Source organism: Lissotriton helveticus, chromosome 12 (assembly GCF_964261635.1).
Source record: "Lissotriton helveticus chromosome 12, aLisHel1.1, whole genome shotgun sequence".
In the NCBI taxonomy this organism is placed as follows: Eukaryota; Metazoa; Chordata; class Amphibia; order Caudata; family Salamandridae; genus Lissotriton; species Lissotriton helveticus.
In genome coordinates, this window is record NC_136073.1 from 624,974,298 (window position 1) to 624,988,248 (window position 13,951).

At 46.0% G+C, this 13,951-nt stretch overlaps 1 long non-coding RNA gene across 2 annotated transcripts; it reads right to left on the reverse strand.

Annotated features, from left to right (window-relative positions):
- Positions 1-4,828: 4,828 nt before the first annotated feature.
- LOC144798831 (uncharacterized) lies at positions 4,829-12,761 on the reverse strand. 2 transcript variants are annotated; one of them, XR_013603672.1, is made up of 4 exons: positions 12,628-12,761; positions 5,771-5,872; positions 5,592-5,685; positions 4,829-5,008 (listed from the first exon to the last, which is right to left on the reverse strand). It is a non-coding gene; the product is annotated as an uncharacterized LOC144798831 (long non-coding RNA). The 2 variants fall into 2 exon arrangements; XR_013603671.1 differs by lacking the exon at positions 4,829-5,008 and adding an exon at positions 5,424-5,511.
- Between the last annotated feature and the right edge of the window lie 1,190 nt (positions 12,762-13,951).

Sequence of the window (13,951 nt, forward strand, 5' to 3'; positions counted from 1 at the left end):
GCGATGGGAAGCTGCCAGCCAATGTCGGGTGATTTCAGGTGAAAAGGTGAAGTTTGTCTCTTCATCCATGAGGTCCAGGAGGTGTCAACAATGACCAGGAGCTGGATTCGAGCTCTCCCAGAAAAGATCTAGTTGACTGCGGTGTTGTTATCCGGATTGGACTCAACAAGCCTTGGCCAACGCAATCCATGCAAGATGTCGAGATTGGCTTCGGTGCAGACCAGCAAGATCTGAGGAACTTCTCCTTTGCAGGGAAGGTGGAGCAAGCCTTGAGAAACCAGGAAAGCAAGTTAGTTTCAAAGGAAAGTCTTTGGGGGGCTCACTAGCCAATGGACTAGGAACCGCAAAGAAGCGTCAAGCTGAAATGCAAAAGCGGGGCCACGGGAAACTCTTGGAGTGTAGGCCTCTGAGCTTCAGAGCAAATGGTGCTCGGGGCTGGGGCTTCAAGAACCCCAATGCACAACTTTGGGATACCTCAGGAAGTAGGTGCAGCTTGCAAAATGCAGGACGCTCAGGAGTTCTGGTCCCACTTCTCTCGTGTCAGCTACAGGTCTCAGGTTTGCGAGGAGCTAGGGTCAGATTCAGAGATACCTGGAAGTCTGTGTCCTGTGTCGCAGATTCTTTACAATCCGGCGGGAGCCTCTAAAATGTAGACCGGCAAAGATGCAGTTGGTGCCTGTTTCAACAGGGTGGTCACTCCTTGACCACAAGGGAGATTTCTTCCATCTTCCAGTCGATACGGAATGTCGAAGGTCCAAGATAAATGTTGCAGAGTTTCGTCCAGGGTAATCGAAAGTCCTAGGAACCGGGGTTCTATACTTATAGTAAGTTTAGGGGTTGGACTAACTCTAAGGTCCCTCCTATGGGTGGACCTGGGGAGGGGGTGATTACAACCCCCTTCCTTTTTTCTGTTTTGAGCTAAAGCTGGGGATGAGTGCCCCAGCAACCAGTTTGAACTGGGAAATGCATGGAGCACCTTGTGTGCCCCAGACAGTGTCTGAAAAGCATTCACTGAATGCAACCCACCCTGCCCCAATACACTAAAGCCTGTCTGGGGAGGTGCTAGCACCTCCCTGGACAGGAAACCTATTGTCCAGGCCTCCCCTGCTGGAGTTTCCCCGCAGCATTTCCAGAAAGGAAGTTCCTGATTAGCATAAGTGAGTGATTTATTGACGATTCAGAGTGGCCTTTCAGCGTGTGGTGGGGTTGCGATTTCATTCCTGATTCCTTGATTTATGTGTATAACCCTGTCCTGAAGAGGCCAAAGAGAAAAAATGCTGAAACGTGGTCACGTTGACAGTCAATTGGAGGGATCTGCATACATTATTGTTTCACTGAATTATTATGTGCCATAGTAGAGCTAGATCTACTTATTACACAGCCATTCTAAGGCACATGGGTCAGATTTCCTCTGAGTGGTGCTCCTGGATTGTATAAGGGGACACTCGCATGTACATATATATCTTTGTGGGTTATGTTATGTGTTTTATTTGTGTATTGATTTAATGAATGTGTGAATAATTGTACTGAGTGGTTCTTTTCCGCTGTTGACGGACACTACTACCTTTCTGAATAGATAAGATATATTCATGATGAACAATAGTCATCCTAGAGAGAGTAATTAAATGTACTCGACTCAAGTTTAGTTTGTTGTATTTATTCCTTTGATACCAATTTTTTTTTGCATAGCAATTTGTCCTTTACCCAGGTACTGAAGGGTTAGTTGGGTATATCCCTGTGGTTTGTTCATGGAGTTTCGTCCAGCAGCAGGATTGCAGACTTGTGTCTGTGGCAGCAGCATCCATTTTGTGATGCTGGGGCTCTGTTTAACTTTAACCGGGTTTACCAGTAACTACATGCCTTCTCCCTCTAGAAGGGTGGAATGCTACCCCCGCCGCCTTGACATGGGACTCAAGTCTGAGCATACCCGTCTTACTCGGGGTGAAAAAGGCAAAAACAACAGTTGATGGACAGAATGCAGAACAATGTCATACATTAACCCCCAGTACAGAGATCTGGGTCTAAATCCATTGTTTTTTTGCTCACCATCCCATTCTAGTTTGAACCCAACCATATGCAAATCAGTCTCGACCCTGTGACCCATGGGAACAGTCCAGGCCGAACTACCAAGCCAGGTCCCCCCTGGACTGCAAACAAGATTCCTAGGACTGGTGTCAGGCGTTCAGCCCTCATCAGCCAGGATAGCTTGATTCCAGTGGCATGGAGTGCACGGGACTCATGTCTGAGCATACCCGTCTTACTCGGGGTGAGAAATACAAAAACAACAGTTGATGGACAGAATGCAGAACAATGTCATACATTCACCCCAGTACAGAGATCTGGGTCGAAATACATTGTTTTTTGGCTCATCATCCCATTCAGTTTGAACCCAGCCATATGCAAATCAGTCTTGATCCTGTGCACCAATGGAACACTCCAGCCCGAACTGCCAAGTCAGGACAGTCCAGCCTGAACTGCCAAGCCAGGTCCTCCCTGGACTGGAAACAAGCATCCTAGGACAGGAGTCAGGCTTTCAGCCATCATCAGCCAGGATAGCTTTATCCCAGTGCCATGAAGAGCACAGGACTCACGTCTGAGAATACCCGTATTACTCCGGGTGAGAAATACAAAAACAACAGTTGATGAACAGAATGTAAAACAATGTCATACGTTCACCCCAGTACAGAGATCTGGGCCTAAATCCATTGTTTTTTGGCTCACCATCCCATTCCAGTTTGAACCCAGTCATATGCAAATCAGGCTTGACCATGGGAACAGCCCAGCCTGAACTGCCAAGTCAGGTCCTCCCTGGACTGGAAATAAGAATCCCTAGACCGGTGACAGGCTTTCACCCCTCATCAGCAAGCTTGATTCCAGTGGCATGGAGTGCACGGGGTCCAAGTCTGAGCATACCCGTCTTACTTGGGGTGAGAAATATAAAAACAACAGTTGATGGACAAAATGTCATACATTCACTCCAGTACAGAGATCTAGGCCTAAAAACCAACGTTTTTTGGCTCACCATGCCATTCCAGTTTGAACCCAGCCATATTTTATTTATTTATTTATTTTAAAGGTTTTGTATAGCACTACCTCGACCCGTAGGTATCAGAGCGCTTCACATACACACAGTAGGAGGACATTAGAATTACATAGTAGGCCGACAGTAAGGAAGCAAACAATAGACACAACTACAACATGGGAATAAATCTGCAGTGCAGTAGAGGGGGAGAGAGCAAAAAGAAAGGGCGAGAACGACATCGTCCGGTCACCCACTATCCATGAAAGTCCAGGGAGAGGGGAGACAACTTGGATGAAGAAGACCAGGTTAGTTGACGTTGGTCATGAAAGTATTTGTTTAGGAGATGGAGTTTCAGGTCCCTTTTGAAACAGGAGAAGGAGGGGTTGCATCTGAGGACTCCAGGGAGAGCATTCCATATCCTGGGAGCATTGCCAGAGAACGATCGGTATTGGGTACTTTTCTTTTTCACTTTCGGAGGAATAAGAAGGAGTGAGTTGGTGCTTCTTAGTGTTCTGGATTGACCTGTTATTATCAGTTTGTTGTTTAAGTAGTTGGGGGTAGGAGAGTGAAGGGTTTTGTGTGTGATGCAGGCCAATTTATAGATACATCTCCCTTCCATGGGAAGCCAATTGAGGCCGTTGAGAGCTGAAGTGATGTGTTCAAATCTTTTAACTCCAGATACGAATCGAGCGGACATGTTCAGCACTGCTCTTAGGGGGGCTAGGTGAGCTTTCGGAGTCCCTGTAAGGATGGCGTTTCCGTAGCCGATTTTGGAGAGAACTAGGGATTGGACTACTGTCTTGAGGTCATCATGTGGTAGAAAAGGTTTCAGCTTCTTGAGGTATTTTAGAGAGAAAAGAGCACTTTTTGCAGAGTTTTTGATGTGGGCCTCCATTGATAAGTTCTTGTCAGGGGTGATACCTAGAGACTTGGCTGAGTCGGATAGGGTAAGGGGGCAGTTTAGGGCAACCAGATTCTTGAGCCACTCTTGGATTGGGCGATGGTTACTTTTTGGAGAGAATAGGATTAGTTCTGTTTTGTCTGGGTTGAGCTTTAAGTGGTTAACGTAGACTAAGTTTGTATCTCGGTTAGGGTAGTATTGAGGAGTTGAATGTCGCTGGGAGACTTGATCCTGAAATAGATTTGGGTGTCGTCCGGGTAAAAGTGGTAATTCACTCCGGCTTTTTTCAATTTGTGAGGGGCTCCATGAAGAGTTTGAAGAGGGACGGGGAGAGGATCGAGCCTTGCGGGACCCCAAGTGTAACTTTAGTTGGTTTTAAGGGACAGGAGTTAATTTTAATTTGTTGCGAGCTGTGTTGAACGAAGGAGGTAACGAGAGAATAGAGCAAGGGTACTCCCAATATTGATTTTAGGTCTAGAGGAGGGAGTGAGCACAGAAAAATTAGGAATGAAAACCTCTGAACTGACCTGTATCTTGTTCACAATTGAAATTTAATCTAATACATTACTATAGAGATGCAACCATACTGAAAGTATTCACATAAGCATAAGCTACTTTGATTCGTTATTTATTGTTGTTTAACATTTAAAATCACGTAAACATTTAATCTTTTTTTCATGTTTTTTAGAAGTATAAGTGCAAAATCCATTTTTAACATGTGAAATAAAGTTAAAACAGACCCCACAACAAAAAAGAAACTATCTAAACCTCACACTTTCTAATTCATACATTCCTAATAAACCAGACTCTCAAAAAAAATGACATAATACAAACAAATTACGTACAAAAGACACACAAAAAATCTGAAATCCCAGTAGTGTTTCTACAGTTTGACTGGCTTGTTTCAGATTTATAGATCTCTTTTTCTCTTGATTTTTCTTCTTCTAATAATCTGATTTTGCTCGGATCTCAGATAAGAACTGGCCTACGTACGTTTCAGTGAAAAAGGTATTGTCACCTTCATCAGGGCCAACATTAGACATAAGCTAGTACACACAGAATTACAATCAGGGGGTCCTTTATATCTGAAATTTAAGAAAATATATGTGCCGTCAGTTTATACATTTATCTTACAATTGTCTGGATGCATCCTATCATTAAACATCTCTTTACATTAATTTATATTATGTTACTGCTGAGCTAAATACAAGGCTCGCTAAGCAATGCCTTTGGTGAGACTCTAAACAGACAGAGAAATTGTTGTGACTCTATCGGTGCATTCTGATGGGTCAAAGTGGCATCCAGAAAGAGTGAAAACGCTATTTAATGCAGTTAGTATTGAAGACTATGAGAGAGAAAGATTCTCCTCTTATACGTGCCAAAGAAAGAGGTTTATTTATTTTTTTTAATTATGGAAAAAGATCATAAAAAAGAAGAAGAAGAAGAAAAGGGGTGACTCTACAGACCCTCCACCTCACAGTGTTCATAATTACTTATACCTACTATTATTAAAGGAGTCGCAATCTAAGGGCCAAAAGTGGCGGTAGTATCCAGGTTAAGGGGGTAGTGTGTGCTGCTGCCAGGTAGTCTGCAAATTTAATAGACAGCAATAAGACTAATTGTTATAGAGTGAAAAACACTACCACTCTGTGCGAGATAGTATGTTACCTCTTAAAGGTATGGAAATTCTTCAATCGTGGGTTTCTATGTTCATCGCAGGGGGACAGTCAGTTCCAGTGATATAATGTACTTGAGTTGAAAACTGAAAAGGACAAGTATTAACGGTTGGGTGGGACTAGTCAAAGTTTCAAGAATTTCTAACTTTAACATATGCAAAGGTGACTCACCTTATCCAAATATAAATAGAGCCCAGGTTGACATCTATGAATAATGTCGCTACTTTCTGTAGTTGCTTAAAAGGATGAAATGTGATTCCCAATAGTCCTAGCCTGTGTGAAGAACATAAATGAGTAAAGTATTTAGTTAGTGCTATGGGTATTCATTTGGAATAGATAGCACAGAGACGGGCATTGAGGCGACCCAAATCAAGAACTGACGCTTGAAGCACTGTTAGCTAGATAGTGCCGATTAATAAGCATAAGTGCTGGAAAAAGAATGTAACTAGTAATATACTAGGCAGATCATAATACCGGCAGTATCATAGGTATCCTGCTCTGTTAATGCGTTGGACCTACTTTCTAAAGAGTGCCCAATATTTGGCTAGCAATCGTTAGCAAGAAGTCAGTTGGTAAAACCTATTGCCTCAATAGTGCATCGCGCAAATAAGGACTCTCACACAACTCTGAATATAGCATAAAAGGTCACCTTTATTACCAGGACAGCCAAAGACAGACCCGCAACATACTTTTCCAAACCAAGCTTTTGCCTTTATTTTTCTCCAAACGTTTCTCATATAAACATTTCCTTTTCCAATGCTTTATTACCCAATAACCATAACTTGTTTCCATACCATCCGTATGTTTTCCTTCCCAAACCTACCCTCCCGAGCCCTCCCCCTTAGAGAAAGGATGAATCCGCTCTAGATTATCCAATCCCCTTCACACACGCCGACAAAACAACAAAAGAATCTGCCTGCGGTGTCCTGAGGTGACATCCTGACAATTTTGTCATGTAACCAGAATAGTTATTCATCTCTGTATTTATTTAATTATTTCTGACATACTGCATTTTTTTAATTTTATTTTTAAACACGTAACAACAAGAACACTGGACATTTGACATAAAACACCCTACCCTTGAATTTTGCAACCAGGGTGGGTGGGTGGGTCAAAAGCGACACCACCGCTCCTCTCACTCGCTCCGAGTGACGTCAGCCCTCCCTCCCCACCCTTCACTTTGACCTAACCCCTCCCACCACCCAATCAGGCTGCGTGAGGTCGTCCCTCGCGCGAAATACCCCAGGGTGACATTGGCTTTGCCAAGTGCCCCTGGGGGCCCATCGCGCAAATAAGGACTCTCACACAACTCTGAATATAGCATAAAAGGTCACCTTTATTACCAGGACAGCCAAAGACAGACCCGCAACATACTTTTCCAAACCAAGCTTTTGCCTTTATTTTTCTCCAAACGTTTCTCATATAAACATTTCCTTTTCCAATGCTTTATTACCCAATAACCATAACTTGTTTCCATACCATCCGTATGTTTTCCTTCTTCTTTCCATTTCTTCCCAAACCTACCCTCCCGAGCCCTCCCCCTTAGAGAAAGGATGAATCCGCTCTAGATTATCCAATCCCCTTCACACACGCCACCCAGGAAAACCCCCGAGTTTTCCTGCCCCACCCAAAAACCTCCCTCTCTCGTCAGAAATGGACCGCTCAAGTCAGTATACCAATCACAGTAAAGGAAAACACATTTTTTTTTTTTTAGAACATCCCCTCATTTTCCTTTTGGTTTGGAGCACCACAAATCAACACACCACAGATTGGCTAAGGTGTCTCTGAGTTCCATCAGGTAATAAGACTGACCCATCTGCGAGAGATGAACCCCATCATCCCTCAACAAATGCAGCATTTCCTTGTTAAAATGCTCATGGGCAATGACCGTGATGCCAATTGCCACACAGTACGTTTTCAAAGCCTTATTAACTTTTTTTGCGGGCCCTTTCCACCGCTGCATGAACCCTAGCTCCTTTCCTCTGGCTCCTGAACAAAAATTCCGTCCACACTACCCTGGTCCCCTTCCATCTGACTTTGATCACCGCCAAATCAAGTTTCATTTGCTTGATTAAAGCTAGTCCAGACCGTTCAACCAGATAATTTTCACCTAAGTGCAAGATCAGCAAGTCTGGAATGCCCCATGCTTCAGCCATTTTGTTTAAAACCTGGAACAACTCCCCCCATTTCATCCCCCCGACACCTTTCCAAATCACCTCATGGTCATTACCATACAAGCCCAGACCTCTCCCACACAGCTGCTGTTCAGCAAAGTTCGCCGCCCACTTTACTATTGAATGGCCGACAATCCAGGTCCTCTTTTTTCGAGGAAAATCCGCCACTCGACCTGCGGTGGAAAAAGTAACAGTAACCAACCAAAAAACCTTCTTTGTGCACATTTTTTTTATTTTTTTATATTCACAACCTAACATATTTAAAACAACAATTGGACTTCCATCTCCAATTCGCTGCAACTCCTCTTACCCCCAACCCAACCTCGCTGCTTCGGTAGCTGCACCGATTCTGAACGAATGCGTCCCAAAAATGTGCGGATTTTCCCCCACCAATACCAACGCCTTCCTTAAAACCGCTAAAAATTGAAAACAAGTCAATTGTGTTTTGTTCTTATGGCAAAATATCACACCCTCTTGGAATACCACCGACTCAACAAATGCCTCCCACTCCCCCACCGGGCAGCAACCCCCAACCCCGCTCCTACCAAGTCGCACCAACATCCCTTTCCCTTTCTGGTCTGTCTTTGACTGCCTCAATGTAATTTGCAACACTCCTATACCCAGAATTTCGATATCAGATGTCTGGATCCCCTCCTGATTTCGCCAACCCAATAATTCTGATATCCTAAATGCACCAAAGAACAACCATACCATACATAACTTGAATCGAAACCATTCCCACTCATCATAACAACAAGCGAGCAGGACGCCCAACAATTTTTGTAACAATGCTAATGTAATGGGATTTCTCAACTTTTTCGCCTGCCCAAATGACCTCCCAAAACCTTTCAACATTTTTTGTAAACGGAAACCCATTCGAACCTCCCGCCCCAAAACCAGTTGACTATAAAATGAAATGCCCGCCAACTTGCCTGAAATGGTTGATGGCGACAAACCTTAGTCTATCAAACTGAACACAAATTCCCACATAAACTTTTCATCACACACCGCTGTACCAACCAAGCCGTGCTGTGCCGCATATTCCAAAAAAAACAGACCATGCCAGCTGATAACTGCGTCGCGTGGAGCCTGCTAAATATTGCTCGATAAACTCTGCCATTCTCATTTCCCCAGGTCCCACATGTTCGGTGGAATCGGTGTCCTGCATTGGTCCGCTCCAGGTGCCCATCCCGAAACCTCTGCCACTGACAACGAGACAAAGCGTCGGCAATTGAATTGTTGACACCAGGGATGTGTTGAGCTCTAAAAACAATATTCAGCTGCAGGACACGCAACATGAAAGCCCGCAACAATTGCAGCACCTTTGCATCCTTTGCCCGCTGCCCATTAACCAGACAAACCACCGCCATGTTATCGATATGAAACAACCGCAGCGGACTCTGCACTCCTCACCCCAACCTGCAGCGCCACTAACAAGGGGAAAAAATTCCAAAAAAGCGATGTATCAGGCGAAAAATCACCTTGCGCTTTCTTTGTTATAACACCAAGGGGCGACCCAATTAATTTTTTCAAAGGGGCAAACCGCGAAAGGGCCAACTATTCTGCCTAAATCCAATTCCTTCTGCAACTTCACCCTCACCACCGAAGCCATCTCATTTGCAGACCTGAGATTATCAGCCCATCGCAAGACTCTGGGGCCTTGGTAGCCAATCCTAAAACCGAGCCGAAACCCCCAAAACAACTTGGCCACTCCTTCCCAATCCGGATACCTTTCCAAAGAACTCAACATGGCCTGCAACCTAATTGGGGTAGGCGCCGTTTGGCATAAGAGGCGGCACTGATCCTCGCCCCCCCCTGACCTCTACCATGTTCTCCAGGGTGCTGGGTAGGAAAGTACTGAAAGATGGCATGTCTGCCCCCGCACTGAGCGCATTCATGTTTGAATTTACAATACTGGCGCACACAGGAACCTCTATTAAAGCTCCAACATGCTCCAGTTGTGGGCAACTGACCCCCTCCAACACCACCCGCCCCCATTGTGGCGGGACGCTGAGAAAAGGGCCGGTAAGGAATCGGCAACCCGCTTGCTGTATGTATCGTGTTCGCAGAAGAATGACCCGACAACCACTGCAACCACAACTCCTGATCAACCTCCCCCCATGGTTTATCGTGAAATAAACTCATTCTCGCCCGAAACTCCTCATCGTAGTTCAACCACGCATATCCCCCCGCCTGCAAATGCGCCCTCCTAATGACATCCAAATATTTAAACAGCGAAACCGCCCTCTCAGGGTAACGTTCGCAATAAACGCTGGCATAGATAAGGAACGCCGCTGTCCAGTTTTCTATCGTTTTTGGCACTTTGGGGCGACGGGACAATTCAGCTTCCTCCTCTTTAGACCCTTCCTTTGCCTGTAACTCCCTATGCAGTAAACGGAAAACATCCACGTACTCATGGTTCCAAATACGCTGGCTAGTTCTGCTTGACAAATGTATGCCCAATGGCATTGACACCCCCATAAAAGGCAGTTTCGTACCACTCAATCTCGGGGTCTCAGACTGTCCTAAACTAGTAACCGACGACTTTGGGCTCCCACCCCCTTCCTTATCCGACCTCCCCCCTTGCCCTGCCGTGGACTGTAGAGTGTCAACATGTCTCGCCCCCACACCATCACTACCACCCCCCCCTTCCTGACTATCCCCAGCAGGCGCCACACCTGTACCACCTGCCAACGGCCGTGTCCAAGCAGCCCACCAGTCTGTCTTACCTGCTGGTAACTGCGCAGCCCGTTGGCGAAAATCTTCTAGACCATCACGCTGATGATGTCCGCTCTGATTCACACGTGCCGGTGAGAGAACCGCTCCAGAACTCTGAAATACACTGGCAGAAGTTATTCGACTCCCTCCCCTCCCAGCTCCCACCCTACCACCATGATACAGTCCACGTCTTACCGAATACTCATTTTCTTTATCAGCTTCACCAATATTATCTTCAAAATGTTGTTCCTTTCCTGACAGAGCAAAACTCATACCTGGCCTAGTGCCAGACGCCAAGTTAAGAAATGTACTTTGAACCCCTGACTCAGGCCTCCGTGTAAAGTACCCAGTCTCAGGTAGGAAATCCGCACCAGATCCGCGTCTCGAACTCACCTCTCCCCCAAGCACCACGCTCCGCGGCGCCGTCTGAGAGAAAAAGCACTGCTCGTCTGGTACCAGACTAGCAGCATCCGTAAGGTACTCGCCGCTCGAGCAAGGACCCATACCATACTTACCTGATAACCTTGAAGATGAGGTACCAGCCCTTTTTGCCACTGGCAACTCCGTGTGCTCCACCCATACCCATTGACCTTGCGAAATCGCAGACCCCACATTAAAAGCTACCCCAGGACTCCCATGCGGGGGCCTGTCCTCTGTAAACAATGCAATGTTATCCCTCATCTGCCCGCTTCCACCCCTGCCACCCGCGACCCCCCACCTCCCACTCTTGAGCTGCTTAACTCTAGGCTTCCCCATCAAACCCCTCAACAGTTGATCATCCTGTAAAAAATGAGCATCATGTGTTACATCTACAAGAACATCCTCATCTATAAATCGTTCCGGTGGGCCTCTGGACTGAGGGACAAGAATGTTCTGGCAGTTCATAAATTCTTCCTGCTGGGGTTGATCCTCGAATTCTGGTGCACCGCCCCTGACATCCTCGCCTTCCTCATCTCCTGACAGTACATACTCCTCAGACTCACTATCACTGGAGTAGCTCACTAACATCTGTCTCCGCCTGTCAGCATCCACTTCTGGTGCTATGTCAATTCTCTTGCCTCTCGCCTGCTGCCCTTCTGACCTCATGTGCAAGCCTGACACCGCCGTCATACCTGGTCGTGGCCCATCCCTGCCCGGCTCCTGCGACGTGGTGGCAATCTGCTCTTCAAACTCCCCCCCAGCCTCTCCTTCATTCAGCTGAATATGTGACACGCGCATGTCGAATACACCACCAGCGCTGCCACCGCGCCTACCAGCCCTACGTCTCGCTGGTGCCAATACTAATCGACAACCCCCTTGTACATCACTGGGGGCAGATGACGAGCGCGGGGGCGGCAGCTTCTTACCCCGACCTCCTCTGCTCGTTGAGCGCGCTCTCCTGGCTCTCGCCGCCGTCATCCTCACTCCACCGTCCTCCTCATGTATATTACGATTAACCTCCCGACAGGCAGCCACCGCTCTTGAAACTCCTTCTGCTGCCAAGCGACGCGGACGCTTGACAGCCACCGATGTATTTTCCACAGCACCTGGCCTCAACAAGTCGCTCCGTCCCACACCATCAGCGCTCTAACTGCCTCTAAGGCAATTTCCTCCTCCGCCATTCTTCCAGCACTGACCTTAAATCGTCAAAAGTAACTCAACGATAAAGTGACAGCACTAAAAACCGAAACTCCGACACTGAAAACAGCTGACAGAAATCTCCTCACGAGCGCCGCCTCAAAAGCGACACCACCGCTCCTCTCACTCGCTCCGAGTGACGTCAGCCCTCCCTCCCCACCCTTCACTTTGACCTAACCCCTCCCACCACCCAATCAGGCTGCGTGAGGTCGTCCCTCGCGCGAAATACCCCAGGGTGACATTGGCTTTGCCAAGTGCCCCTGGGGGCCCACTGTATGGCTAAAGCTAACATACCCGTGGTACGAGGTGAGGCTAAACAAGAGGTTTAAAGATAAAAGCCTCCACGCCAGAGACTCGGGCAAGGGAAACTTAGGCATCGTGACGAACATGATTTAGTTTTGCAGTAAAAACACGAGCAACTTCAAAAGTAGAAATCTAAGTTAACGGCGTCCTTGCAGCTACTCTTGTGCTAAGTGAAGGGAACATAGAAACAAACAAAGGAATATTATTTCCTCATACCTGAAACACAGGCTGACGAGCCTCGTGACTTTTCCAAAACACTCTCTATGGCAGCCGCGACTAACTGCGGTCCCGGAAGTTGTTGGCTTAAATAACCCACTGGGTCGGTTGAAAGTACCGGCACCTGAGACTCGCCATGAAAAGTAACATAGTAGAAGGACTGTACCTGGCTGGCAGATAATGCTGCAATGATAGGCATAGAGAACAGACTGCCTAACGTGATGGAGTACTCATATAATGTGGCGCCTATGTGTATGCTGAAAGGAATAAGGATTCAATCATTTTAAAAGAATATAAGAGAATTTTAGAAATCAACAAGTGCTCGCAAATATTTACAGGAGCCTACATTAGGTTCCAAGCTGAACCATAATAATTTTGCGTGTCTAGATTCAATACTCTGGAGTTTACAAGGAAGAGGGCTACAGATGCCAGTTTTGGGGTCTGGTAGCAGTATAATATTACTCAGTTACTATCCAGATTATCTCTTCATTGTGTCCACGTCGGACTGTGTCCAGATTGAATATCCAAAACGTTTCTCGCTTTTTCCTAAATTTGGTTACATCCATACCAGGGGTAGCATGGATGTGTTCCAAAATTAGCCATCACATGTCTTGTTCTGTATGATGGTATTGCTTGTAGTGGGTTATCATAGGGGCATTCATTTTTCCGGTTCTAATGGCCGACTTGTGTTCAGATAGTCTGACCCGTAGTTCTCTCGCCGTCTCACCTACATATCCTAAGTTGCAAGGACAAGAAATAAGATAAATCGTATTCGTTGTCCTGTAGTTAGTCATTTCTTGTAGTTGCCCTGATTTGTTGCCATAAGTCCAAGTCTGACTAGTGATGGCTTGATCACAGGCGTGGCAAGTGCCACATTTGTGATTCCCTTTAGGTAAAGGTTTGCCATCTATAGTTGTTTGTCTGGATTTGTTTTTGTTCCTCATTCTGCTATGTACTAGCTTATCTTTTAAGTTGGAATTTCTTCTGAAGGCAACTAAAGGTTGGCTAAGTTTGGAGGTATCTTCGTTGGTGTTTAAGATTCTCAAGTTCTTGTGTATCATGTGTCTAATCTTGTTATTTAAACTGGAATGGTTCAAGACACAGACAAGCTTCTGGTTCTCCTGTCTGGGTGTAGGGTTTATTAGAGCATCACGATTATAATATTTGGCTCTTTTGAGTGATTGTCGAACTAATCTTTTCGGATATCCACGTGCCAGTAGACGGTCTTGTAGTTTAACTGCATGTAGCATGAAGTCCTTCATGCTAGTGCAATTCCTCCTAATTCTGAGGAATTCCCCAGAGGGTTTCGAGTCTTTCTGGCATG